This window comes from Nyctereutes procyonoides, unplaced genomic scaffold (assembly GCF_905146905.1).
Source record: "Nyctereutes procyonoides isolate TBG_1078 unplaced genomic scaffold, NYPRO_anot_genome, whole genome shotgun sequence".
NCBI lineage: Eukaryota > Metazoa > Chordata > Mammalia > Carnivora > Canidae > Nyctereutes > Nyctereutes procyonoides.
Genome location: NW_026575036.1, coordinates 10316139 through 10343006, shown reverse-complemented (window position 1 = coordinate 10343006; position 26868 = coordinate 10316139). Strand labels below are relative to the sequence as shown.

Genomic DNA, 26868 nt, shown 5'->3' with positions numbered 1-26868 from the left:
GTTCTAAGGAATGATTAGATTCTCAGAATAAGAATCAGGAGCAAAGATTCATTGATCAAAAAGATTCATGTGTGTTTAGAATAAGAAAATGAAAGGACTGTACTTATCACATCAAATATAGTAAGTTGCCAAGCTTTTTAGGGATCACAAAGTTATTCTCTTTCCCCCGTCAAGACTTCTATGACTTCACCGTTCTCTCCTGGCCATGGAAAACAGAATTCCCAGCGCCAGGAGCTCTCAAGTCAGAGCAACTACAACAGCCTTCAGGTGCTTTCTATGACCAAGTAATTCCTGGCATGAGGCACTACATTTCTCATTGCTTTTATCCTTATCACTGATGACGATATCATTTTGGAAGCACGAACTAAATATAAAAAGATGAGCATTTTTAATGGGATCTGAAGAAATCTTTCAAATGAAAGGCCAGCAATGGGATGAATTTCTTAATTTGAAAAGCAGGCTTAATTTAATTGTTTCAAACTGTTTTCCATTATAGGCCATTGCTAACTTTTTTTTCCCGAGTGCTTGCAATCACTTACTTCTCAGATCGGGTGCCTTGGAATAAAGCCAGATTAACTCTGAGCTGTGAATTTTACAAATGCTCTTGTTTAACCTATAATCGATTTAAATAGAGCCATTCTACAAAATGCAAACATGGTAATTGGTGCAATTTTATTTTTTTTTGCATGAAACAGCATACAAGAATATGCTGGCTTTGACTTTCTGGATCTTTGCACAGCCAGAAGTCTGGCAGAATAATCACTGAAGTTCAAATTAGAGCCCCAGATGGAAACACAAACAGGGGCCACCACTGTGCCTTTTTCATGCTTGGAAGCTCAGTGCTGGACAGAAATGTGTTTCTAGTTAAAATGTAATCATTTCCAATTCCTTCTGATCACTGGATCATATTGGAAAGAAACAGCCTGAGGACTACAATTGCTTTTAATTACCACTGAATGTTGATTTAAAATTTTCATTTCCTTTCCATACATTTGTATCTTTATAGAACAAACAAGCATAAAATAAAGATATGGCCTCTTTATATTTTAAGTGTATTTTGAGAAAGATCTTTATTTAACATTACTCTCTTTGAATTGGAATTTCTTTGTCAGGATTGGATTTTCCCAACTTTCCTTACCATGGATTGCCAAAAGAGCCAAGTCAGTTTAATATTCTTGAATGGTCAGGTTTAAAATTAAGTGATTTTTTGTTTTTGTTTTTCTTAATTCAGTAAAACTCAAGAGAGTTCATATGCTTCTCTGATTAAAGAATTTAAAACTGTAAGATACTTTGGACAAGGTTTTTTTCCAACCCCACCGTGCTTCTACTTTTCCACACCATCTTAAAAATGAATGTATATCAAAGATTATTGAGAGAGACAAGGTAAAAAAAAAACAAAAATTAAATCAATCAAAAAGCCAAAAATATCCTCCCTCACAATAAATCTTTATGGAATATTCAATATTTGAAATTTTACATTAGTTTTGATTGTAATGTATTACTGAAATGCTATGAATAACAATTATTCTTATTTTTATCTAGGACCTAAGACATATATTCTAAAACCCACCTAAAAATTTTGGGTGAATAGTGGCATCCAAATTCTGCTCAAAATAGGAAAGAATGGCAAATAGGAAGATGTTGCATGGCCTCATGTGATTTTTTTTCTGCCGTGTTTCAATTCTGAAGAACCGACATGGTAAAGTAAATGTACTTTTTGAAGCCTTTCTGGTTATTTCAAGGTTTCTATCACAGATTGAGGAAAAATGTCTTAGGAAGTTGATTCTACTATAGAAATAAATGATCTCTAAAATGAATCTCATATTTTGGTTTCCCGTGGAGACATTCGAAATAAAGAGAGGAAATTTATATGTGTATCTGGTAAGATTTCATAAAGCAGTATGTTTAAGCAATCCACAAAATGTTATTAATAGCAAAAGTTGTGGAATTGGAGATACCTAGGTGGTTCAAATTATCTTACTAATTCTGTGACCTTGGGCAAATAACTCAACCTCTCTATGTTTAAATTTTCTTGCCTGATAAGTGGCCAATTATAGCCCCTCCCACAAGAGTTCTGAAGAAAATTAAATCAGATAAAATGAAGTGTTTGACACCAATAACAGAAACATAGTTCTGAATAGCAATTACAGGGATCCCTGGGTGGCGCAGCGGTTTGGCGCCTGCCTTTGGCCCAGGGCCCGATCCTGGAGACCCGGGATCGAATCCCACATCAGGTTCCTGGTGCATGGAGCTTGCTTCTCCCTCTGCCTGTGTCTCTGCCTCTCTCTCTCTCTGTGTGACTATCATAAATAAAAAAGAAAAAAAATGAATAGCAATTACAATTGTATGCTTACGTATATGGCAATACACAATAAAAGAATAAACTACTGGCCCTGCCTGTAGAAGTAATATTTTCTCACTGAGTTTTGATACACATACATGAGAAATTGTCTCTATTGCAAATCAGAATGTGACTCAGTGAATCTAGTAAAAGCTTTAGGACTCTAGAGAGGAAGAAATTACTCTGGAATGCAGTTGTCTGATAAGGCTTAATGGGAGGGAGAGGATTTGAGCTGGATTGTAAATGAAATGTAAGATTCAGATATTAAGAAAAGAGATGTGGTTTATTTTAAATATGAGCAATGGAGGAAAAGTGGTCATTTGCATGGGACTTTGTGGAATATCTCTAGACCAGTGAATATATGCATTTGGCTAGAATGTAAGGTAATTTTCTGTGTGAGAGAGAGTTCTGAGAAGATATAAAAAGAAGATTATGGATTTTTTAAAAAGATTTTATTTATTTATTCATGAAAGACACGCACAGAGAGAGAGAGAGAGGCAGAGACACAGGCAGAGGGAGAAGCAGGCTCCATGCAGGGAGCCTCATGTGGGACTCAGTCCTGGGACCCCAGGATCATGACCTGGGCCAAAGGCAGACACTAAACCACTGAGTCACCCAGGGATCCCTATATTATGGATGTTTTTAAGACCCTAGGGTTTTGTGAGTAGAGGAATGAGATGATAACACTTGAGGAAGATTTACTTGGTTGCTTCTGAGTTGAAGGAAGGCTGGGGGCGAGGAAGGTTGATGAAGCAAGAGGTAATTTATGTGAGGAATAGGATGGAGGTCACGAGATTGGAAAGAGAATATAATGATAACACAAAATTAGATAATGTAGTTTACAACTATTACCTAGTTTAATTCTCTTAATGACCCTAAAAAATATAGCTAGACAGTGGAAGTGATACAAGTTGAAGTCTAATTTTCTGATTCTACAACTCAAGCACTTAACCACTGTCCCATAGTGCCTGCTACCTATGAGAAAATTGGTGCCTAGAAGTTTGTGCATTATTTCCTTTGCAAAATACAGTTTCTTTTTATATCAAATTCTAGCTTGGTCAATACTGTAGAAATAAAGATCAACCGTATGTAAAAAGCAAAGTTGGGAAAGCTTCAGAGTGGACAAAAAAAAAAAAAAAGGCTCCAGGTGGGTCCTGATTGGAGTCTATTGGTATTCAGAAGCTATAGGCAGGCCAACTAGAAGTGAGGCATCTTTCATGATTGGTTAGGGGTCTGTACTTGATTTTCTTTACTTGGTCCTAAACTGGAAGTGGGGACAAAAAGCAGAGAAGCTATCAATTATGAATCAAGTACTGGCCATTTTGGTCTGATTGTTACAGGAGTTATTGCTTAGCTTCCTGGGTTGTTATGGGAGATAGCAATCTGGCTTCCTGTAAGTCTGACTTAAAGTTAGTTGGCTTCCTGGGTTGTTTACTGTACATAAAGGGGTTCATTTCCTGGGTAGGTTGCTATAGGGTGTAAGCCAAAGTTCTATATTTGTATACGGTCTATCCATTTTCCATTTGTATATTCAATCTCTCAAATACATTTTTATGGCTTAATTGCCTTTGAACTCCCTATATACTTTCTGATTCTGGTGAAAGAAACATTATTCAAGATACAAATGCTAGAAATCTAATTGAAATTTTATTTAGGAGTACAAAATTAAAATTGATATCTGAGGCTTATAGACATATGATATTTTATCACAGATTGAACAATATGCCTAATCTACATGTGCCTGGTTGTATATTTCAACTCAGTTTCATGCCCACCCTATTTCTAAATTCTCCCTTCCATTCCAAGGGAGGATCCTGGCAACTACATTTACCAGGATTCCTAGCCAGCAGATTTTAGGTTAGATTCTCAAGTGAGAGGTTTATCCTTGAAATATAAAAAGAGGGGGAAATCCATTATTCTTCAGGCATGGGCAGACAGCCATGGGCAGGCAAGTGAGGATTAGGAGATGGTTAACATGAAGTTTTGCCCATGGCTTCCAAAGATACTCCTTTCTGAAAAACACTCACTTTGGTGAAGTAGCTAAGGTCAACAAAGACAGCTTTCTTGGTATTCTTGTACTTCTAGATTTCCTGAAAGTTTTCAGGAGCTTCCCTAACATTTGCTCTCCTAGCACTTCAGATTGTTTAGTAAATCTTTAATTCCCAGTGTTAAACCCCATTTTGTTCAAAATGCCTACAGTGATTTTTGTTCTTCTCACTGACCCTGAGGAATGATCAGGCAAGCATTCTACCAAAAATAGGGATTTACAAATTCTCTAAGAATGTTCTGGATGAAGCAGGAAACAATTGTTAAACAGTGAAGACAAGATAAAGAGAGGCACAGCATGAAGATAGAAGCAGAGAGAGAGTCTAAGATGCTACACTGCTGACTTTGAAGATGTAGGAAGGGGACAAGAACCGAAGAAACCTAGAGAAGGCAAGATATACAAAGAGAGGCCCATGTAGTCCCTCATGTGAGTAAGAAATTAATTCAGCTATTCTGGAATAAGAACTGTTCTTCTTAGAAGAAATGAAGTCAGCTGTTCTGGAATAAGAGCTATTCTTCTTGGCCACTGTGCAGCAGAAATCATTGACTTTAGAAGTAGTACTGTCCATTTGAGAACTGGAACACAGCCCTTTTGAATTGGACAGCAATGGTCTGAGGGATGAGATTTGATACCACTATATTGGAAAGCCTAGGACTGAAGCACTTTCATACTGGATGGTAGACAGATAGTGGCACAAGGTCATGTTGGTCAGTGAAACCAATAGCATGGCTTATTCAAAGGAATCATCTGACATGGGAATATTATCTTTATGCCGAATGTATACATAACATAGTGCTGAACTTGAATCACATTTGTCCAACTTGCAGTGATTTCTTAAGCCTGGCATAAGGAATAATGGATTTTCAGGAGCTTTTGGCCAAGATGCCAACAAAACTAAATTATGCAGTGACAAGACCTAGTTAACTGTAAAACTCTCATTACGAGATCTGCCAGCCAGGTGAGTGGATTGCTCTACACAGACTAAGTCTCCTGGGTTAATGGTGATCACTGCAGGAACTGAACATGCAAAGTGGTGCTGTAGAGTGTCAAAGGATGTCCTATCCCCCTCTCAGTTGCTCCCTAGACTACCTCCCCATGCACTTTGCTAACCAGTGCTGTAAAGTCTGCTGACCAAAACGTATCTATGCAGGAAATGTCCTTGCAGAAGGCCAGTGGATTTTAACTAAGAGATGCTGGGAATGCTGAGGTGGAGTTTCAGTAAAAATTGTAAAAGCATACCTACCTTTGAACTGCTCAGAAAAGGATCACATGCAGTAGAGGTTATAACTTTTGTGCAGACAGACCTAAATGTGGTGAAAACTTACGGTGCAAAAACTAGAATACAGAAGCTACTTGGGAGCGCGAGAATGGTAGATCTGTGGCCAGAGAGACTCTGCCTACCATGAAAATATTGATGAATGTGCAGCTAAAATGCATTACTGTCCTGCCAATACTGTGTGTGTCAACTTGCCTGGGTTATATCGCTATGACTGTGTCCCAGGATACATTCGTGTAGATGACTTCTCTTGTACAAAGTATGATGAATGTGGCCGCAGGCAACACATCTGTGATGAGAATGCCATCTGTGCCAACATTGTCCAGGGACACAGCTGCACCTACAAACTGGGCTACGTGGGGAATGGGACCATCTGCAGAATGTTCTGCCAAAAGGGCAGCAAATATGAAACATCGTGGCTCCTCACAAATGTGTTTGTCCTCTGGATTTCAAAGGAACCCACTGTGAGAAAGACATTGATGAATGTACAGGGGGGATCATTGGGTGCCACAACCACACCTGCTGCATTAACCTGCCATAGCAGTACCACTGTGTGTGCAGAAGCAGTTTTTATGAGGATGGAGTCCTGTACTGATGTTGATGAATGCGCCTTCAGAACTCATACCTGTTGGAGCGATTCTGCCTCCATCAACCTGGCATGGGGATTTGACTGCATCTGCCTTTCTAAGCCCCTCCTGCTCTGGTGACTGCCCCAATGGAGAGCTGCAGTGCAATAGGCAGGTGTGGATCTTGAAAAAAACTGGTGTTCTCTGTCCCTGCAAGGACCAAAAGATATCCTGCCAATAGACAGCTTGTGATTGCTGGAATCCAAACGTTGACCTTTTCCATTGCCCAAAGTGTGACACCAGGGTCACAAGTTAATATTTAGATCAAAATGGACACAAGCTCTATCAAAGTGGAGACAATTGAACTCACAGCTGCTAGCAGTGCTGGTGTCTCGAAGAAGAAATAGATTACTGGCCACTTACTCCAATTTGAGCTGGGAGTACACAGCCCTCTTGGAAAGGCATTGTTTCCCTGCTGGGTCAGTGACCTCTGCCTAGCTGATAACATTGCCTATGACATCAGAAAAACTTGCCTGGACAGCTGTGGAATTTCAAGGCTTAGCAGTTCAGTCTGAACATGGCTGGATCTCCTTGCACAATCTGCAGATGCAAGAATGGAAACGTCTGCTATTCTGTGGATTTGGAATATTTTCAGATTAATTGAAGTATTTAAAATGGACTCATCATCATGGGAGAAAATGGAGAAAGTGACCATACAGTATGATGAAGAACAGGAGTTGGTGTTTTTTTTACCACAGACAGTTATCAAAGTCTGCTTCTGAGGAGGGTGTTTGAGGAATGCATTTTGGACCTACCACTTGGTTCATCCATGCTAATGTAGTCTAGATGACCTACAGGACACTGCATTTAAGTCTTTGGTTGGTAGAAGTTTCCCATATTATAAATCATGTTTCCCTTATCAGATCATTTGCAAATATATTTAAATGATCTCATGGTAAATGTTGATGTAGTTTTGGTTTATTTTGTGTACTAACTTAATAGGGACTCAGCATCTTTTATTTATTTTTTCTGGATTTTGGATCAAATTCTAAAAATAAATCTGCCTATTGTGAATTTGCCACACCAAACAAACAGCCAAAAAAAAAAAAAAACAGCCAAAAAAATTGAAAGAAAAAGAATAAATGTTTTAGGTCTCATATATTACACTTAACTTCTTTTGTTGTTGCTGTTGCTGTTGTTTAAAGATTTATTTATTTATCTAAGAGAGAGAAAGTGAGTGGTAGGGAGAAGGAGAGGGAGAGGGAGAAAGAGAATCCAAGAAGCTCAAGCAGACTCCTCACCAAGTGGGCAGCCAGATGCCAGACTTGATCCCACCACCCTGAGATCATGACCTGAAATGAAGTCAAGAGTCAGACTCTTGATCACCGAAGCCAGCCAGGAACCCCTAGACTCAACTTCTTAATGGGTGTCATTTCTTATTTTTTTAAATCTTCTCAGTGTTTGGCACAAAGCTTTGCACAAATCAATCATTCAATAATATGTGTTAAATCAAGTTGAATTAACTATACAGATGAAAAAGGAACAGGAATTTTGAATCAGACCAAATCAAAAAAGCAGTTGACCAAAATTGAAAGGATAAAAAAGAAAATAATAAAATCATAAGTGACAGTGAAGATATATATCCTGCTTAAGACTCCTCTATGAAGAGTAAATATAAGATCAAAGCATTAATTAGGATCAGTCTTAGAATTATCCTATGGTTTATTTTTGGTTCTATTTTACTTTTAAATGCTTTTCCTCACATTCCTTCATTTCTATTGCTATCAATTCTTTCCATGCTAATCTCAAATCTCTTCACTTCCTGCCATCTCTGTTGTTACATAACCTAAGCAACACTTAATGTCACTAGGACTTCTGCAGTAATCTCTCAACTGAACTTTCTGCTCCCATTCCAGTACCCCCAGTTCATTCTCTGGGTCTGCACTGTCCAGTACAGTAGCCACCAGCCACAGGTGGCTACTAACCACTGGAAATGCTGCAAGTTTGAACTGAGATGTGATGTAAGTTTAAAATACACACAAGGGGAAAAAATACACACTGTATTTCAAAGATTTAGTACGGAAAAAAATGTAAGATGTCAATAAACTTTTACATTGATATGATAATGATCTGATGGTTTGGGTATGCTGAGCTAAATAAGATCTATCACTAAAAATAATTTGATAGATTTCTCTTTACTTTTAAAAATATGACTAATAGGGACACATGCGTGGCTTAGCAGTTGAGCGTCTGTCTTTGGCTCAGGGCGTGATCCTGAGGTCCCAGGATCGAGTCCCATATCAAGCTCCCTGCATGGAGCCTACTTCTCCCTCTGCCTGTGTCTCTGCCTCTCTCTCATGAATAAATATTTTTTAAAATGTGACTAACAGAAAATTTAAATGTCCTGTGTGGCTTGCAATATATTTCTATTGGACAGCCCTCCTGTAGACTGTAATCAGTGACATTTTTAAGACAAAAATGTATTCATGTTATCACCTTGCATATAGGAGAGAGACCAAGATTTGTAATGTTGCCTTCAAGCACCTGTCTAATATGGCCCCTGCCTACCTCTACGGCCCCAAATTCTCCTCCTCAATCTTGATAGATTCATCGTTCTTGCAATTCCTCAAAGGTACTCTTCTTGTCTTAGCTGCAGTTCCTCTCACATGTTATTTCCTACCTGAAATGCTTTTCTCACTCCAGTTTCTACTCATCCTTTAGATCTCAGCTGAAATGTTACTTGGTTACTACATAAGAGAGGCATTACTTGACAGTTTGTAATCTTAGCATGAGCCGTCATAACAAAATGAGACAAGTGGCTGGGTAGTTTAAACAACAGAAATTTGTTTTCCCACAGTTCTGTAGGCTGGAAGTCTGAGATCAGAATGCCAGCATGGTTTTAGGTTCTAGTGAAGGCTCCCTTCCAGGCTCAGAGATGGCCAACTTGTTGTATCCTCACATGGCAAAGAGAAAGAGAAAGAGAAAGTTGTTTCTTCTTATAAGGGCACTATTCCCATCATGAAGGCCTCATTTAAACTTAATTATAAAAATAAATAAATAAATAAATAAATAAACTTAATTATATTGCGAAGATCCTATCTCCAAATACTATCAGATTAGGGGTTAAGGATTCAATATATGAATTTTATGGGGGCAGATACAATTCAGTCCATAGCATTCCCCAACCTCTCTTAGGTCCCCTATTATTTTATCTGATAGTAATACGTTTTATCCTGTGTGACACTTATCACAATTTATAATTATGTATTTATTAATTTGAGAGGAGTAACATTGCAGAGTTCTTATTTAGTAAATTGTTATGCCAGCATTTTTCTTGGGCTTATGTACTTTCAGAGATAGAAGGAACCTTAGATGTTATCTATATGAATCTCTTTGTTTTAGATATGAGGAAACTGATACAGTTTTACCTTTGTTTAAAAAGAAGAGAGTTCTCTTTCCTGTGATTCATATCTTACAATGTTAGTAATCTTTAGACTGAGAAGCTGTGTGATAGTACAATTTATCATACTATGGTAAAGTATGATAGATGAGATGAGATCCTTTACATTGTATTAGGAATGCACAGGCTTGGGCAGCCCCAGTGGCGCCGTGGTTTAGCGCCGCCTGCAGCCCAGGGTGTGATCCTGGGGACCCGGGATCAAGTCCCATGTCAGGCTCCCTGCATGAAGCCTGCTTCTCCCTCTGCCTGTGTCTCTGCCTCTCTCTCTCTCTCTCTCCCTCTCTCTGTGTCTCTCATGAATAAATAAATAAAATCTTAAAAAAAAAAGGAATGCATAGGCTCATATCTTAGGGTTATTTAACATGGACTCACTCTGTAATGCTGTTTGTGAGGAAGAGTGGGAGATGATAAGCCTTTAAATTTCAAAGAAGACTGAACTATCTTTGCTAGTTCCAAGTAATGCAATATTTTTCCCCAATAATTCAAATTATATGAAAAACATGAAGTCAATTGTAGTTGTCTGTTATTTCTCAGTTTTGTCTGTCTGATGAAGTCTCCACTTAGCCTTGATTTTTGAAAGATACTTTATCTGGGTATAGAATTCTAGATTAATAGTACTTGAAAGATATTTCCGATTTTTTGTTTTTGTTTTTGTTTTTTTGTTTTTGTCTTTCTTGTCTTTGCCCCTGAGTATGCAATGTGTGTACTTTTCTCTGGCTACTTTTAAGATTGTTTTTTTATTGCTGGTTGTTGGATATTTGATTACAATGTGACTTTCACTGGTTTTCTTTATATTTATTCTGCTTTGGGTTGTTGAGCTTCTTGGATCTTTGGGTTAATCATTTTTAGCAAATTGAAAAATGTTTAGGCATTCTTTCTTCAAACATTTTTTTTCTGTCCCTGTATCTTCTCTCCCCTGAGACTTTAATTACATACGTATTAGACTACTTTACTGTCCCAGGAATAATTTTTTCAGTCTTTTTTTTTTTTTTGTCTCAATGCTTAACTTCGCATAACTTCTTTTGCTATATCTTGAAGACAATTGATATTTTTTTCTTTAGCAGTGTCTAAGCTATTGCTAAACTTATCCAGTATAGTTTTACATCTCAGATAATATATACTTTTTAATCTAGCCATTCTGTACAGGCTCTTCTTATATCTTTTGCTTTTCTCTTCATAATGATTATGTTTTATTCTACCATTTTAAACATGTGGGCCTAATTACACTGGCCATTGTCTGTTGGTTTCATCATCTCTTCCATTTTTGTGTCTGTTTATCTTGATTTTCCTCTGAGTTATGGGTCATATTTTCTGCTTCTTTCCACCTTCAGTTCAGTTCATGATCTCAGGGTCCTGGGATTGAGTCCCACATTGGGCTCCCTGTTCAGTGGGGAGCCTGCTTCTTCCTCTCCCTCTGTCCCTCTTTTATGCTTTCTCTCTTTCTTATAAATAAATAAATAAATAAACAAACAAACAAATATCTATTATTTTCAGTTGTACAATATAATAATTTGATATCTATATACATTGCAAAATTATTACCACAATAGGTCTAATTAACATCTGTCCCCTTACGTAGTTACAAACCTTTTTTTTCTTATGATGATAAGTTTTAAAGTCTACAGTCTGAGCAACTTCCAAATATGCAATACAATATTATTAGCCACAGATACTATGCTGTACATTACAACTCCATGACTTAACTTATTTTATATTTGGAAGTTGTTACCTTTTGACCCCTTTAACTCCTTTCTTCTACCCATCCCCTATCTTCAGTAGCCACCACTCTGTTCTCCATGTCTATAAACTTGTGTTTTTTTTCAATATTTCACATACATGTGAGATCATACAGTATTTGTCTTTCTCTCTCTGACTTATTTCATTTTAGCATAATACTCTCAAGATCTATTCATGCTGTCATAAATAATAAGATTTTATTCTTTTTATGGCTGACTAGTATTCCATTTATACCACACTTTCTTTTTTCATTTATCCATCAATGGGCACTTAGGTTGTTTCCATATCTTGGTTATTTTTTTTAAACTTTTTTTTTAAAGATTTTATTTATTTATTCATGAGAGATACAGACTGAGAGAGAGAGAGAGAGAGAGAAGGACAGGCAGAGGGAGAAGCAGGCTCCATGCAGGGAGCCCCATGCAGGACTCGATCTTGGGTCCCCAAAATCACACCCTGGGCTGAAGGCGGTGCTAAACCACTGAGCCACAAGGGCTGCCCCATATCTTGGTTATTATAGATAATGCTGCAGTGAACATGCAGATGGATTTATCTTTCTGAGTTCGCATTTTAGTTTTCTTCAAATAAGTACCCAAAAGTGGTATTGCTGGATCGTATTGTAGTTCTATTTTTAGTATTTTTTTTAAGATTTTATTTACTTATTCATAGAGACACACACAGAGGGAGAGAGAAAGAGAGAGAGAGAGAGAGGCAGAGACACAGGCAGAGGGAGAAGCAGGCTACATGCGGGGAGCCCGACATAGGACTCGATCCCGGGTCTCCAGGATCACACCCCAGGCTGCAGGTGGTGCTAAACCAATGCGCCACCCGGGCTGCCCTATTTTTAGTATTTTAAGGAACCTCCCTACTGTTTTCCATAATGATTGCACTGGTTTACATTCTCACCAAGTGTACTAGGGCTCCCCTTTCTGCATATCTTTACCAACATTAGCTATTTCTTATCTTTTTGATAATAGCTATCCTTATAGGTGTGAGGTGATATCTCTTTGTGGTTTGATTTTCATTTCTTTGGTAATTAACGATGTTGAGCATCTTTTCATGTATGTATTGGGCATCTGTGTATCTTCCTTAGAAAAATATCTATTTAGATCTTCTGCCCATTTTTTTAAGTGGATTGTTTGGTTTTTGGGTGCTGAGTTGTATGATTCTTTATCGTACCTGGTATTTGTAATTGGATGCTAAACATTGCAAATTCTATATTTTTGGTACTGGGTTTTGTTGTCATCCTGTAAATTGCATTTGATTTTCTTCTGTATGCCATTAACTTACTTAGAATAAGTGATTGAGAGACTCTCTTTTCAGCTTAGCCAGAGTGTATGCAAAGCAGCTTTTGTATAGGGTTATTTTAGTCATTCTACTAAGGCCTTCTGGGGATTCTTCCTAAGGCCCTATGTATTACAAAATCTTTTTACTTTGGCTAGTAGGAACACAAACTATTCCCATCAGAACTCCTACACATTGTTTTGCCTCCTTTTTCTGGTAGCTCTTTCCTTCCCCAGCCTTGGGTAGTTTTTTCATACACATGCACTGATTAGAGCTGAAAAACTCAAATTTCTCTGAAAATTTCTCTGAAAATTTCTGGAAATCTCTCTCAATATACACAGCTCTCTTCTCTCTGGTACACTGCTCTATAAAGTCTAGTCATCTTGGTAACCTTAAACTCCAATCTCTATGCTTTCAACATCGTGAGACTGCCATACTGCATTTGGTCTCTTGTTCTGTCTGGAAACTTCCTCTGGGCCATAAGACAGTGCAGGCCTAGCTTATCTTGTTTGTGTCCTTTTCCTTGGGGGTTACATTCCTGTGGTGTCTATTGCCCAATATCTGAAAACTTTTTTTCCCTATATATTTTATATTCATTTAAAGTAAGGATAAATCAATTTCTTGTTACTCCAGGACTCGAAATCTCCATTTATTTGTCTTCTATAAGAAAGCACTATGTCTCTTGCACCTCATAGACTCAAAGAATTTTGGAGCTCAACAGATGCCTAGAGGACATCTAATCTAAGTCATTATAGGTATCTGGTAAATGATACTCAGACATGAAGAAAAATACACAAAATATGACCTTATGCTATGTAAGAAGATATTTTATTCTAGCTATTGAAATAACAGCAGTCATACCAGAGTTGCCAAAACAGAATTATCAATGATGATATTAAGAGTAGAGTAATAATCTTCTGAGCATTGCCACCAGTTAAACTGTCTTTGGGAGCTGCCTATATAATTACCTTCAATGAATCCAGAGATGAAAATAAAATCACAATTTAATTCCTTTGGCTGCTAGTTTCCATTGCTATTGAATGTTTGGACTGTAGGACTCCTTTTCCTTTCCAGGAACCATTTCAGTAATTAGGTAACTCCAGCCTATAACTACCGTCTTTCTACTTTTTCCCTCTACAGAGATACTGGTGATATTTTTGCTGATGCTTATCTATTTGCTATTAACTTAAAAGCAACTTCAGTTTTTTTAAAAAATGTACCTGAATCTAAAATCTCTCTCTCTTTTTTTTAATCTAAAATCTCTTTACTGCCTATCCTCCTTGATCATTACTTTTCCTCTTTCAGATGGTACTCTCTTTAACACCAACTTTGTAGAGATGTCCTCCCAGTTCACTAAAGTGGAAATGTGAAACTTGAGGCTTTGTCAAGTGCTAGTATTAAAAAGGGGTTTACATTTAGGAACACTTGCTCTTTCTTTTACTACCATAGAACATATCACAATGCAAAATGGATTTCTATTGAAATCTCATTTCTAACTGAGTTATAGATTAGAGCCATGGTTAAAGATTTTAGTAATAGTGTGATATAGTGATATAATAAGCAATATATCTGGTCTTTGTCTCCATTTTTTGGCCAGAGCCCCATTTTAATTTCCTAAGTGATAAGAGCTACAAAGGCTAAAGAGGTATCTCTTGTTATGAATGACAAGTCCCAATCCTAGCAGGGAGCTGATAAATCCTTGGAATCTACAAAGTGATAAGAGTCATGAAGGTGTCTTGATATTCATTTCAAACACATTTCAGCCACATCTGAGTTTATGTCACTGAGGTGACTTTTGGAAAACCCCTAGATAATCACAGGATGGGGACTAGCTGCTAAGGGAACTAACCATGTTATTAGATGGTTAGAACTTTTTCATCCCCACCCTCTGACCTCAGAGAATGTAGAAGGACTAGAGGTTGAGTTAATCATCAATGGCTAATTATCTAATTAATTGTGCCTACATAATGAAGCTTCTATAAAAATCTCAACCAAAGGGATTAGGAAAGCTTCTTGGTTGATGAACATATGGAGATGCTGGGAGGGTGACATGCCCCTTCCCTCAAACCTCATGCTCTTTCACCTGACTGTTCTTGAGTGTATCCAATTTATAATAAACTGCTAGTAAATTGTTTTCCTGAGTTTTATGAGCCACTCTAACAAATTATCAAACTTGACAAAGGGTCATTAGAGGCAATTAGTCACAAGCACAGATGACAACCTGGACTTGTAACTGGCATCTGAAGTTGAGGGGAGAGGACATTTTTGGGGCACTAATCCCTTACCTTGTGGAGTGTAATGCAAATTCAGTAATAAGTTAAATTATAGGATACTAGTTGGTATCCAGAAAGCTGGAAAATAGTTTGGTGTGGAAAACGCACACATTGGGTGTCAGAAATGAAGTATTAAGAGTAATAGAATAAAAGTACAGGAGAAATGCAGAATGTTTTCCTCTTTCAAGCAGTATGTATTTAATGGCTAAAAATACATCTACAGAATTAAGATAATCACACAACATTATAATGGGTTTTACAATTATCTCCACAATTTCCGACCTCTCCTTTCTACTATGCATATGTTTAGAGGTAGTTATTACCATGGTATCAAGTTTTAAAAAAAGAAAGAAAGAAAGTTAAAACTACCAGGAAATGGGCAGCCCAGGTGGCTCAGCACTTTAGTGCCACCTTCAGCCCAGGGTGTGATCCTGGAGACTCAGGATTGAGTCCTACGTCGGGCTCCCTGCATGGAGCCTGTTTCTCCCTCTGTCTGTGTCTCTGCCTCTCTCTCTGTGTTTCTCATGAATAAATACCTTAAAAAAAAAAAACTACCAAGGAATAATTCCATATCTCCATGGCTTTTCCTATTTTTCAATACTCTACCCTCTTTAAAATACCTCTCTCAATTACTTAGACAATTGAAATGCTTTGAAAAAATTAAACTATAAATTACCTTATTGTTATATTTTATAACAGCTTCTATTTTTAATATAACAATTTCAAACATAATTTATATCTACCAACAATATCTGATTCATATGTTTTATTAAAATGAGACTCCTGGGGTGCCTGGGTGGTGCAATCAGTTAAACATCTGACTCTTGATTTTGGCTCAGGTCATGATGTCAGGTTCCTGAGATAGAGTCCTGCTTGGGCTCTGTGCTCAGGGGGGAGTTTGCTAGAGATTCCTTTTCTCCTTGTCCCTCTGCCCCTCGCCCCACTTGCACTCTCTTTTTCTCTCAAATAAATAAAAGAAAGTGAAAATGAGACTCCCTTGAGCACTATTCTTGCTCAGCACCAGTGACTCAACTCTTATCAGTTAATTCCTTCTAAACAAAATGATAGTAAAAGAATCAGTTGTCCCTGATTGTCTATACTATATAAAGCCAAATTTAAAGATATTATGCTATAACACAGGGTATAAGATGCTTGAAAGGTGTCTATTGTAAATAACATATATGTATGATGAATACTTTAGTCCTAAAAATTGCCATTCATTATGAACATATATTTTGCAGTCTGCTTATATGTTCAAGACTGCAAGTCCTGCAGGAATAATCCTGGAATTTGAAAGAGTTAAAGTTTGGAGTTAAAATTTAAAGCATGGGAGATTGCCCCTTTGTTACAACCTAAAATATCACCAGGGCCTGCGACATGAAGATTAAAGTCCTATCAGTCAAAATGGGCTAACACAAGGAAATAGCTGCTATTGAAGCATCTAAGAAACTAAAAGTTATTTGTATTATATCTTCTTCAAGTTAAGTATTACGTATAAGCACTCTGTCTTTTCAAAAGGAAATTTCAGGACAATTATTCAAGTACATCATTTCTTTGCCAGTTTTGTTCTTTTATTTTAATTGGTTTTTGTCTTCAGTATCATTGTGGTTTCAGTTTTCCCATGTTCCATCTTAAATAGATTGTCAGCAAGATCCAGTCTCGATTACTTCATACCTGAGCACTATGATAACTCTTTTTCTCTCTACTATATCTCATTACGAAACACTGTAATAGCTACTGAAGTCTTTTTCATCATTCATCATTCTATCAACAGTCTTTTGATGGCCTAACAGTTCAACTATGCTACGCTGATATAGATCCTAAGTTGTTCATTCCACATGGAAGCTGCATCAAAATACTCCAAGAGGCAGATACATCCCCAAGTTTCAATATGCCCAGAACAAATCTTTGTATTATGTCCTGTCTTTTTAGATATACAAATACACAACCAAACAACTTGGCACAGTCACTGTATAAAGTAGATGCTTGTCTACCTTCAAATAAAAACAAAATTTAAGGTATTCTGATTATTTTAAGCATCAGAAAGTTACAGTACTTCTTTTTTTTTAATTTTTACTTATTTATGTATGATAGTCAGAGAGAGAGAGAGAGAGGCAGAGACATAGGCAGAGGGAGAAGCAGGCTCCATGCACCGGGAGCCCGATGTGGGATTCGATCCCGGGTCTCCAGGATCGCGCCCTGGGCCAAAGGCAGGCGCTAAACCGCTGCGCCACCCAGGGATCCCCAATACTTCTTAATCTAGATCTTTCCACAGGTTGATGCCACACCCGGATTAAATACATATAAATTTAATTAAGGAAAAGCCTGTGAGAGAAAAAAGGATGGGAGTAAGAGAAGGCACATTCTTCTGACGACAATGCAAGGACAGTGAATAAGAAAAGGGAAGGAAAATCAGATGGAAGGATCCTAGATTACTATGCAACCTAAGGAAATTTCAGCAAGACTCACAGAGTTCTCAAACCAAAACTGGCTGTCAAAGAGATTCTGAATCTCCCAAGAATGGACCCGGTTTAGTAGCCTTGCCATACTCAGTCCTTATCTGGGAGGAGCCCATGGGAAGCATAGCCTTAGTGCAAACAGGGGGATGGATTTGGGAATATGGCAGCTGGGACTGGATCAGGTTCTCTGTGGTTACGTTCTCATGCCCCATCAGAATTACTTTCTTAAAATATGAAATATAGTTCAGGATTCAGGAATTTATTTTTTATAAAGCATCCAAATCCACCTAATTATAATTCCTGTCACAATAGGACTTGTATATTATTATGTCAAACAAGACTGGACACAATATAAAGTAAAACAACTAGGCCTTAAAACAATATACTTCACAAATGGGAAGCAAAGGAATCGTGCTGCCAATGTCTCAGAGTTGAGCTGATTTCATCTGTACCTTGAATATATGTTTAGCACCTCAGACAAAAACAGAAACACATTAGGCTATTATTTTTTTCCCTTGTTTTCTTTTTATGACAAAGGAAATCCAATAAATTTAATACCATCTTTCTTCCAGGAACTAAACTCAAAGAGGAATTTATTACTTGTTTCCCTGTACAAACGCTCACTACCATTATGGGTCATATCTCCAATTGTGGATTTGCAAAGGATCAGAAATGCAGTTCCAAGAGATGATTCTTGTATTTACCTTCCTTGACAGTAGAGGACTTAACATTAAGCTGTAACTTGGTCAAGGAATTTCTGCTTAGCTTAAATAATATGAGTTAAAAACCATGCCTTCAAGTATTTAAAATAATACTGGGAAAAACCTCAAAGAATTCAGAAGAGAAGATAAGAAGCCTGCTCATTAGACTAGGCTAGACTTTCCTAATTATCTAATATTGTAGAAAGGTCCCCCAATCTTTGAAGGATGTAAATTTAGAGCAGATTTTATAATCAATGTTTCCTACAGTGTGTCATATAATATCATTCATAGCCAAAAGATGTTAGAAAATAAGCAAAACTTTTAATACTAATCCCAGAATCTATAAATGTTCACATATATGGTGACAAGGATTTTGCAAATGTGACTAAACTAAGGATATTGAGATGGCATTATCTTGGATTATCTCAGAGGGCCCAATGATGTAAACACAAGATTTCTTAAGAGGGAGACAGGAGGGTCAAAGACAGGAATGGGAGATATGACAAGGAAGGAAGAGGCTTTAGTAATGTGAGGAAGGGGCCATGGGTCAAGGAACATGGGTGGCCTCTAGAAACTGAAAAATACAAGGAGCAAATTCTCCTCTGAAGCTCCAGGAAGGAACCACTCCTGCCAAGAACCTGATTTTTAAACCCATTTGAAAGACTTGTTTAGACTTCTGACCTCTAGAGCTGTAAGAGAGTAAATTCCTTTTGTTTTAAGCCTATGATAATTTATCACAGCAGAAATAGGAAATTAATACAGATGTTCATCACATCAAATGACTGACATTCGTGAAACATTATTTTGGCAAGTGTCTGAGTGCAGATATTTTATGTTACTGATTAAGGCAATAGTCCTAAGCTGTGGGTGCTGGACTTGTTGTAATTTGGGTATTCATCATTCAACAAATATTTCTGCAAGTTACTCATTACCCTGGTATATAATTCATCTAGATGTGGACACTTGAAATCAGTTTTGTAATTTAATGATAATTAAATAGTAATTAATAGCATTTATTGAGCAAAGCAGGTAAGACTGTTCTCAGCACTTTATAAATATTATCTAGCCTTATGAGATAGTTTGTTATAATCCCTGTTTTATAGATTGACTTTTCTGAGGATTGGAGAGGTAAAATAACTTACCCAAAATCACACAATTGTGGAAACATTTTTGAACCTACAGGTCTTTTTTGTCTAGGGCCTGAGTTTTCACCATATTTAAGGAGCCCTCAATGTTCTCTTTCCATTTCCTTTCCTAAATTGGGTTTCAGTTCCCCCTTGCAATGATGTTATACTCTTTTCATTAAGTGGTCATTCTTCTGATTGTAGAAGCCAAAGCAAAATAAGAGTAATTCTGCTTCTGTCTGCTATCTGATAACATTAAACCATCTTCCTATTCAATATTTGTTGATAATTTTCTCAATAGGAAGCAACTTCAAATATAAAATGATATAAAGTAAAATATTTTTTAACAACATTCAACAAAAAGCATGGAGAAATAATAAAAATTTAATACTCAATTAAAATGTCATTAATTTTCTTTACAGGAATTGAGACTAATCTGTGCTTTTGCCCTTAGAAAAAGCAATATGGACTTTCTCCATTACTGTGGAATCTTGGAAAATCCCCAAGGCTTCTTTCAGTTCTTGAATTCAATGACTGCAGTTTATTTATTCCTTTTGGGAAAAAAGTAATTCGATAGAACCCTGCCTGTGTGACAAAGGACCCTGACTCACCAGAGGTTTCTAAGATCTGTGTGCCTTTGATGCTATCATTACCTATCTCGTAGGCTGCTTATGAAATGTGTTCCCTTTCAGTGGGTGGGACTTAACAGTCTGCTTGCTTCTGTGTACTTTCTACCTCTTGGTGAAAATTAGTACCCATTTATTGTTTTAGTTTAATCTTCTACTATAATTCTCCAGTTACTGCCTGCTTCAGCCACCCCAGTTAATATATAACATCACTGAGCCAGCAGGCTCAGAAATGTCCAAAGTTAAGAATGCTACAGAAGGAATATCTACATTAGATGTGTGGTTGGACTGGATGACCTTTTAGGCTCTGAGTTTTCTAGGGAATGTCATAATTTTAACACTGAAGGTCCTAGATATCAGGGATTCCTCAGTCCCAGTCCCATGGTTAGTTGACCTTTCTAAGGTCCCTTAAATCCTAAGATTCTGCGTCAGTGCTGTCCAATAGAATTTTCTGAAAGGATAGAAATATTCCATATCTAACACTATCCAATTCAGTAGCCTCATGTGGCTACTGAGTACCTGAGATGTGAACAGTACAATCGAGGAACTGGAGTTTAAATTAACTTAGGTAGCCAGATATAACAAGTGGCTACTATATGGGACAGCACTGCTCTAGGTAATGTCATGAAAGTGATCATTAGTGAGGTGCTTCTTGCAGTGGCCCTAAGGGAAGCTCACTAGATAAGGTTATCTAATCTAAGAATATTGATAAGACTTAACCTTTATCCCTTTCTCAAGGTCAAAAGATAGATTCAATGATGGCTTTTTGAAAAACCTGTGACTTAAGTTGCATATTTAGTCTGAGTTTCAGTAGGCAAGTAATCACATCCAAATAAAAGTACTCCAGTAATTAGTACTTGTGTTTTTACTTCTGAGACATATATAGCTATCGATCTTAGATGTATGGAGAATTGAGCCCTTTCTGATGTAGTCTGATGGTTTAGTGAAGCTTAGGGACATTATACCACATTAAGTTCCAACTTGGAATGAGGGCTAATTTAAAATTTTCCTGAGAGAAACTCAGGGACCTGAAGTTTGCTTTATTATATTAAAGTGAGCAGTCAGCAGACAGAAAAACACAACATTACATCCTGAAGGAAAAGGAGAGTTTTCTTGAATTGCAGAATGTTGACACCATACATCTGTCTAACATCAAAGCTGTTGGTTATAAATCTTGCAGATAACTGATCATCCCAAATCCACAAAGGCAAAAGTTGAAAGAGGTTGAAACATCAGAAGAGGCAAAGAAACTCCACAGCCCCTGAAGGAGCTGAAGCCAGTTAGTGTGACATATATTTTAGGTTTCTGCAGGACTTGGCTGTCCATTTAAATGCTAATGTGCAACCCTGGCATATCCTAGGAATTAAAGAGCCAAAGCAGGCAGCAGCACTGGAAATCTCAGACCATTGTTGAATATTCAGTATCCATGTGTTAAAGAGCTCAGGTATACTTTTAAATGTCAGAGAACAAATCTCAGCTCTCATATGCTCTGCTATGAGTTTTTTTGGCAATGTGCCCCTTTTTAACAAAAGTATGAGTGCAGTTTTGAGTTATCAAGTGATTTTTATTCAGTTGATCTGAAAAGCAAAACAAGAGGTCATTGCCTGCAATTTATATACATAGGGTATTAATTAAAAGGCAAATTCAAAAGTTCTTCCTGGTTAATTTTTTTTTAAAACTCTTAAGGTTTTAAGAGCATCTTCAGCTTTAAGAACTGATAACAGACATTTCAGGCAAATTTCAGGGTTCTTTTCTCATTTTCTGACTCTGTGTTTAATACTGTAGCACATCAAAGCCATATTAATATAATATCACTGAGCCAGTAATAAGCAGGCACTTTGAGAGGTATTAATAACATGTTATTGATTTTGGTGCCTTAGGAAAGGAAGAAACCATCCAAAGACTGAGTGAGCTTCCAGAAGGTCAATTATATAGCGAAATATACCTGCTGTATACATAACTGCTATAACCTGTAGAGAGTATGGGTTCTTAGTATTCTTCAAAAGTTATATACAGGTTATCTTTCACATGTCAGGCATTGGGCTGGGCACTGAGGATGTAATAATAATAGTAATAATGATAATAATACTCATATTGATTGCCCTGTGAATAGCATTATGTAAATGTTTTACATATGGTAATTTACTTAATCCTGTGAGAATGTAATCCAACCCAGAGATTGTAAACACCCTTATGAGGTGAATATTTATGGATGGGGAAGCTGCAGCAGGAGATTATGTAACATGGCCAAGTAATACAGTTTTTGATTATTGGAAATGGGATGCAAACCCATATAGTTTGATCTTGAAATCTACACTCTTAAAACCACTATACCTACTCCTTTAATCCTTAATGTTACATTCCAGTAACATTTTTTTTTATTTTATAATTAATTTTTATTGTGTTCAATTTACCACATACAGAATAACACAGTGACATCCGTCAAGTGGTACCCCTCAGTGCCCATCACCCATTCACCCCCACCCACCTCCTCCCCCTCCACCACCCTAGTTCAATTTCCCAGAGTTAGATGTCTTTTTGTTTCTGTCTCCCTTTCTGATATTTCTCACACCATTTTTTCCCTTCCCTTATATTCCCTTTCGCTATTATTCATATTCCCAAATGAATGAAGGAACATTCACTGTTTGTTCCTTTCGGTTACTGGTGTGCCATGAGTTAAAAAAGGGTGTTGCTGAGTTCTTCTTGGGATTTTGGATGGAATCTTGTCTCACATTTAGGTCTTCTCATTTGAGTGTAATCTTTGTGTATTGTGCATGTGAGTGGTCCAGTTTCATTCTTCTGCATGGGATGTCCAATTTTCCCAGCACATTTATTGAGAGACTGTCTTTCTTCTAGTGGATGTCTTTCCTCCTTTATTGTATATTAGTTTGAGCATAAAGTTCAGGGTCCACTTATGGTTCCTGTTATGTTCCATTTGATCTATATGTCTGTTTTGTGCCAGTCCACACGTCTTGATGCCACAGCTTTGTAGTTAAAACGAAAATATGGCATTGTGATGCCCAGCAGATATGGTTTTCATTTTTTTTTATAATTCACAAAGAGATGGAAAAATATTCCATGTCATGGATTGGCAAGTATTAATATTGTGAAATGGCAATGTTACCAGGCATTTCACGTATAATGCAATCCCTATCAAAAATACATGGACTTTTTTCAGAGACTTTAGAACAGAAATTTTGTAAGATTTGTGTGGAATCGAAAAGGCCCCAAAAAGCCAGTGTGGGATTTTAAAAAAGAAATCCAGTAACATTTTGACCGATCTTCTATTCCAAATTTCTTTAGGTGTTTGGCTTTTTAAAAAATAAAATATTGGCTCTCACTAGATGATAAATGCATTAAGGTTTTCCCTAGCATGGAGAATTGCCCATGTTTGATGTTCTATAAATGTTTGTGGTGCAATCAGTATACAGTAAGAAGGAAGGTTTTAGAACTAGGGAGAACCTAGATACCATTCCAGCTCAACCACTTCCTCAATGCATCAAATCATTTTCTTCATCTGTAAAATGGGAATAAGGTAGTTATTATATGAATCAATTGAGATAATACTACAAAGTTTTTAGCACAGTACTCCCCTCCTTCAATCCCTTCCCTTCTTCAATTACTTTATTTACTCACTCAATACATTTTTTATTAAAGTACCTGACTAGGTACCAGGCTGTGATACAGATAAAGCAAGTAATGAGTTTCTACTCCTGACCCAATTTCTTCCCTAGAAATTCTGGTTACTGGAGTGTGGACTCTGGACTAGCAGCAGCAGCATTGCTTGGTGTGATGGTTAATTTCATGTATTAACTTTGCTGGGCCCTGGGGTACCTAGACCTTTAGTCAAACATTCTGCTCTGTCTGTGAGGACGTTTCTGGATGAGATTAACATTTGAATTGGTAGATTGAGTAACGCAGATTGCCCCCCTAATGTGGATGAACGTCATCTAATCAATGGAAGACCTGAATAGAAGAAAATTGCTAGTCAGGGGGAATTCCTGTCTGTCTGCATGAGATGGGATATACCTTGTTTCTTGCCTTTGGACTTGCCCTAAAAAATTGGTTCTTCTTGGGTCTCAAGCCTGCCAGCCTTCAGACTAGAATTTATACTATTAGCTTTCTTAGTTCTTAAGCCTTCAGGTTGAGACTGAAACTTGAGTTTCCAGCTTACTGACTGCAGCTCTTGGGACTTCCCAGCCTCCAAAACCACATGAGCTAATTTCTTTAAATCAATCAGTCAATCCTGTTGGTTCTGTTTCTTTGGAACCTGCTGACTAATACACTTGGGAATTCCATTCAGGCTCTACTGTGAGAGTGGGGCCTATCAATTTGTGATTTCCCAAGCCTTCCAGGTGATTCTTACATGCACTAATGCTTAAAACTACTATATTTAAGACACACACCTTTGATTGACCAGGCCGGTGAAGAGGGCAGCATTTTAATACCAGCAAAGTTAAACTCCAGAGTTATGACTTATTTTCAGATATCACAATTGAATGTCACTTCTCTGAACTAGCCCATTTTGACAGAATGCCTTTCCTTCAGTAACAACCAGGACGTCCTTGTTGTCCAATTTCTTAATAAGCTTAGTGCATAGAAATATAAGTGTAAATATTCTAGATATTTGTTGTTGATGTTGCTCAATATAGATATACTCTAAAGACTAGCTGAAACAGCTAAGAATGCTCCCTGAAACCCTTAGAGGATTCTAATGGCTTATACTTTTAGTGTGGGATGGATCTTATCTAAGGCAAGCAAGCTGCAGGGCAACAAAACATTTAACACTATGGAGTGTTCAGCAGAGCCTGCTGGACTTGCATAGTGCTCCCTCCCCAGGCACTGCAATCTGTATTATTCCTTCCCAATGATTAAACATGCAACTCTGCTTTCAGACTCTTCAAGGGCAATCAGAGGAGCTACAGGAATTCACATTCTGCTCTTCTATTACCAAAACACTTAGACTGTCCTCAGGGCTGTTCCGTGTTCCTGGGAACTATTGGTGGTGTATGTTTGCCATTTCCATAGTAAGAGTTAGTAATGAAAGTTGCTTTTTTTCTCCTCAAGGAACATCATCTGGAAAGAGTTTCATTTCTTTCCTCACAGCAGGGGTACTTGAACAGATGACAGACCATTTGTGTCAAACACATTGTACTAGTACATGGTCCATATGTGGTGTTTCATAGAGGTAAGACAGCCTTTCAGCCAAATAGCACATTTTGAAATTCTTTGCAGACAGAGCAGCAATCAATTTTTTAGTAAATATATACAAGAGATGGATTATAATGTGTTATGGGTTATTAATCAGATAGTCTAATCTTACATTTGTCATCACCCACAAATATTCATTGAGAACTTCTATGTATAAGCCAATGTCCAATGGCATGATACAGTCATAAATACAAAAACCCTAAATCATCATCATTACCACCAAATATATGTTGAGTGCCTACTGTGCACAAGTCAGTATCTTAGGCAATCATGCATAGACACCTATAAACTGAAAGGCCATTTGCTGAGCACCTTTACATATTGAGTACCTTTATTGAGGTGCTTTATATATATTTTAGTCATTAAATCCTCTCAACATCAATATGAAGCAGTCATTATTATCACCATTTTATAGATGAGAAAGTGACATATGGAGATGTTAAATAAGTTGCTCAAAATGACTTATTTTGTGAAATGGAAAAACCAGATCTTAAATCTATATCTTTCTGAATCTGAATATTTTAAGTTTTTTTTTTCTGTGCTTCCAGGAATTTTTGTCTAAATGGTAAGTCAGAACCCATACAGAAAACAAACAAAAACCCTCTACAACAATGCAAATCTGCAAATACAAAGTGTCAGGTGAAGGAAATAAATAATATAATAAGTGCCAAAAAACATATGGGTATGGATATTGTTCTACCAAGGTCCAGCCAATAAATCAGAAACCATACCATTTTAACAAAGAGATTGACCAAATGGTGATTGGAGAACTGACAAGGCAAAAGGGAACCCAGAGGTAACTGTAGGAAATAGCCCCTAGTCCTACATGGTGGAAACAAAAACAAGAAGTTGGAAGTATCCAAATTTAAAAGCTCCGAGGAAGGGTCCCTGCCCTATTGAGCCAGACCTCTAAGGAGGGAGCACTAACTGGCTCGTAATTCTGAAAGGGATTGTTAAAGCTGTTCCTGGGAAGGTGAAGGGGAACAAATCTGAAAGCTGCAACCAATTGCCACTGGAATACCTACTGCAGATGAAAAAAAAGTGCTGGGGAGCTGCCTAAAGGAATAGGAAGCAGCCAGGATGTATGGAAGAAACAAAGCAAGTACCCACCTCTCCCTTCAGCCTCACAGTCAGCCTCTTTCTCACCGGCAGAGCCTGGCATGGATGCAGCTAGCAAAGGGAAAATGCTTGTTCCTGAAATCCTCATTGCTTCTAACCAAGTTTACCCAAGAGTGCATAGACCACACGATGGCTTACCTATGCATTGATTTGTTCATAAAACTGAAGAGAGGCCCCAAGTATGTATAGTTCAGTTTCATTTAAACCCTCTTCTCTGTTTGGTGCAATTCCACTCATGATCTTGGCTCTTTTCAGTCTTGTGGATTAAATAAGGTAACACTTGCCAGGTTGCCCATTGAATAAGTGTGCATTTTTCAGGTTTTCCACCACAATTTAGCAACTAGTACATGAGGCTACTGACTTAACTCCCTTTTAATTTTGCTCATGGCTCCTGATACATTGTCCCCTCTATTAGCATAGGTATTATTCCCTTTTCTTCTGATTTTCTTCTTTTTACCAATGGAAGCCTGCCTCTGTTTTATATTTTCTTTTTTTTACATTATCATCTTCTGACCAGAACTGGTTATCATTTTTATCCCAAGTTGTAGATGAAATTCCTGGGGTGTGGAGTTTCAGAGGAAAGGATAGTTAGAACAAAAAGAATCCTCAAGTAAAGTAAATCATTGGTTCTCTAGACTTCAGACCAG

General features: G+C 37.4%; 1 protein-coding gene and 1 pseudogene across 1 annotated transcript in view; both read left to right on the top strand.

The window, feature by feature from the left end:
- The window catches only part of LMNTD1 (lamin tail domain containing 1), a 381533-nt gene that overhangs the window by 171128 nt on the left and 183537 nt on the right, over positions 1-26868 (top strand). The window lies entirely within an intron of this gene.
- Positions 181-6894, top strand: LOC129505473 (protein kinase C-binding protein NELL1-like; annotated as a pseudogene).